Source organism: Meriones unguiculatus, chromosome 1 (genome assembly GCF_030254825.1).
Source record: "Meriones unguiculatus strain TT.TT164.6M chromosome 1, Bangor_MerUng_6.1, whole genome shotgun sequence".
Classification (NCBI taxonomy): Eukaryota; Metazoa; Chordata; class Mammalia; order Rodentia; family Muridae; genus Meriones; species Meriones unguiculatus.
Genome location: NC_083349.1, coordinates 36386262 through 36390017, shown reverse-complemented (window position 1 = coordinate 36390017; position 3756 = coordinate 36386262). Strand labels below are relative to the sequence as shown.

General features: G+C 41.3%; 1 pseudogene; it reads right to left on the bottom strand.

The window, feature by feature from the left end:
- Window positions 1-2090: 2090 nt before the first annotated feature.
- LOC110565998 (glyceraldehyde-3-phosphate dehydrogenase-like) lies at window positions 2091-3549 on the bottom strand (annotated as a pseudogene).
- Between the last annotated feature and the right edge of the window lie 207 nt (window positions 3550-3756).

Genomic DNA, 3756 nt, shown 5'->3' with positions numbered 1-3756 from the left:
TTCTTCAAAATCCTTAGACCTGGAATTACAAATGATTGTTGGGCACCATGTGGGTGCTAGGAATTAAACCCAGACTCTTGGAAAGAACAAGGTGTTTCTAAACACAGAGCCACCTCTCCATCCCTTTCCCTTTTATTCATTTTTTTAACTTAACAAGTTTTTAATTTACCTACAAAGCAGTGGATTTCTATATGGCTTTTCACATGGCCTTCACTTTGACTAAACCTCTCTCCCCGCCTTTTCAGCTCTGTTATCCACTTCATCCTTGCTTGAACATTTTCGTCCTTAGTACTTTTCCTATTTTCTATCCATAGTTCTTAGTTAATTTTTCACACACACACACACACACACACACACACACACACACAAATTAGAACATTTATTGAACCATATTTGTCAAAGGCAACATTTTTGGAATCGCATACTGGTGTGTCATACCTTCCTTAATTTCTTCTGTGACTTAAATCCCCATGGCCTGGCCTTGCCTCCTTCTCCTCTTCACACATATGGCTTTACTTGATATCTTGCTTCTCTCCCTACATTTATTTGATTCTTGATAATCTTTAATATTTCCTATCAATGCAGGCATTTCATTACCTTGCAGGTATTTTGAGACATCCTGTGTCATCGTACTCCACGCCTATACTTCCTTAATTGAACATTTTGAAAGCTAACATTATTTTTGTTCATGTACTCATTGTTTGTTTTTTAAGTCTTACCCAGATCTTATTTTGGTGATGAGGCAGCCCTGTACAAACCAGATAGGGACCCTTCCCATGAGAACAGAATTCCTATATTCTTTATTTACCAGTATAGAGTCTCATTATATTGCAGAGTAACTAACATGCAGAAATAATCAACCTTTGTTCAGTGGATGACTTAAACAATATTGGGTAAACATATGCATTTCTATAGTTTGGCCCCATTGTCATTACATTCTTCTGTGTCGATTCAGTAAAAGCATAAATATAAAAGAATAAATCATTTTGTGATAATGTCTAATATATGAACTATCTTCAGAGTATACTCTGCTCAGTAAGACAGTGAAATTAGCACCTGCAACAGTACGTAACGGTGTGGTGGATGTGACAGAATGAAGAAGTAGAAAAGCAGTGACCAAATATTGTTTTTCATGCCCTCTATTGAGTGTGTAAACTTAAAACTTCATATCTGCTCATTGTCACTAGTTTCTTATTATTCTGAAATTCATCTTTTTTTTAATAGTGTGTAGTAATCAGTGGGCTTTATTTTTGTAATATTTTTCCTATGTGGTTTTTGAGGTGTCTTTGTTCACCTGTTTTTATCATGATAATCATCTCACCTTTCTTTCTCATTCCTTTGCAAAACCACTCAAATCATGCCATGTCAGGTGTTTAATTCTTCCTGATTGTGGTGGTGCTACTGTCAGGACCCAACATATGTCTTCCAGTGGGAACAGATTCTGGAAAGCATAGGTCCTGCTCGTAAATTATTCGGTTGTAAATTTATGGAAGACATAGTTAAGAAAATTCTGCGTATGTCAAATTTTCTACATATGTAAAATACCTACATATATAGGTATCGTGCCAAAATGCATGCATATGTAAATGCTATGTCAAAATACATGCATATGCAGGTGGCATGTTGTTCCATAAAGACAGTGCTACATAGCATTTTACTAACCATTGTCTTTTCTTAAATCTGCTTACTTATTCAGTCTTCAGAATTATTCATATTTCTTCTAAAGTTGGAGTTGTCGGGGATTCATTCCTGGTATTTTCCACTGCCATCACATCTGTGCTTTCCTTTCTTTCTTCTTTCTTTCTTTCTTTCTTTCTTTCTTTCTTTCTTTCTTTCTTTCTTTCTTTCTTTCTTCCTTTCTTCCTTTCTTCCTTTCTTCTTTCCTTTCTTTCTTTCGTGGGTGCAGTGAGCTTTTTTGATGATATTCAAGAGAGTAGGGCTTCCTGGGCCACTCCTGCTATTCTGGGGGTCTGGAATGGAAACTGTGAGAGAGACAGAGTCAGGGGCAGAGTGGGGACAGGGTCTTCTCATCAGGCAAGGGCTTCTCTCTTGCTCTCAAATCCTTTCTGGGGTCAGTGGTTCAGAGGTTCTTAGTCCTTGGAGGCCATGTAGACCAAGAGGTCCACCACCCTGCTGCTGTAGTTGTACTCATTGTCATACCAGAAAATGAGCTTTGCAAAGTTGTCATTGAGGGCAATGTCAGCCCCAGCATCAAAGGTGGAAGAGTGGGAGTCACTGTTGAAGTCACAGGAGAAAACATGGTCCTCAGTGTAGCCCAGGGTTCTCTTTAGTAGGCACTCAGATGCCTGCTTCACCACCTTCTTGATGTCATCATACTTGGCAGGTTTCTGCAGTCAGCATGTCAGATCTACAAGAAATGTTGGTGGTAGGAACACAGAAGGCTATGCCAGTGAGCTTCTGGTTCAGCTCTGGGATGACCTTGTCCAGAGGCTTGGAAGCACCAGTGGATGCATGGATGATGTTCTGGGAAGCCCCATGGCCATCACACCACAGCTTTCCAGAGAGGCCATCTACCATCTTCTGGGTAGCAGTGATGGCATGGAGTGTGGCCATGTGTCCTTCCATGATGCCAAAGTTGCCATGAATGACATTGGCCAGGGGGACTAAGCAGTTGGTGGTACATAAAGCATTGCTGACAATCTTGAGAGTTGTACTTCTCATGATTCATGCCAATCATAAACATGGAGGCCTCTGCAGAAGGGGCAAAGATGATAATCCTTTTGGTCCCACTCTTCAAATGGGTGCCTGTTGTGGATATAAACATGTTTTTGTTTTGGTCCCAGGTGTGGGATATGGCACTGATTCAGCTGGTCCACAGCATCAGACTATTTGCTTCATGCAGGCTCTAAGAGGAGCTCTTTACCAGCTGCAGACAGTTTAAATCCAAGGAATCTGGGGAGAGAATAAATGCCAGAACTCAGAGAGTGTGAAGAACAGGAAAAATAATAATGCTGTTCCTGCTTCCCCCTGCTGCTCCTGGTTGCTGTTGTGAGACAAGAAGATGGAGATCTACTGAAATGAGGACTGGTATGGCTCCAAGGAACCCAATGTTCCTGACCAGCAGGAAGCATCTAGAAAGAACTGTGCCCCCTCTCCCACTAACCCTTTCTTTCTCCTACCTGGTGTTGAAAGGAATTGGGGTGGAATGGGGAGAAAAAAAAGATAAGAAACGTAAATAAAAAGAGTTTTTAAAAGTACAGCAACAAGTGCAAGCCTTCTCCATGGTGAGGAAGACACCAGTAGACTCCACAACATGCTCAGCACCAGCACGGCCCCATTTGATGTTAGTGGAATCTCACTACTGGAAGATGGTGATGGGCTTCCTGCTGATGACAACCTTCCCGTTCTCAGCCCTGACTGTGCCGTTGACCTTGCCATGGGAGAGTCATACTGGAACATGCAAACCATGTAGTTGAGATCGATAAAGGGCTCATTGATGGCAACAATCTCCATTTTGCCAGAGATGCGGGCAGCCCTGGTATCCAGGCGTTCAATACAGCCAAGTCTGTTCACTCTAGCCTTCACCATCATGTCTAAGGGACAAGGCTGGCACTACATGAAAAGCTGCTGCTGTCTCTGGAAGAGGGGGTAACAGAGACCCACATCTATGCTTTTCAAACAAAATTATTAACTACTCTGTGATTTGTTATTTGTAATTTCATCTTATTTTACCTAAGCACCTTATTACTACTTTTGTAGACTAGAGTTTTTTTGAAGTGCTCTTTAGAGCCTTCA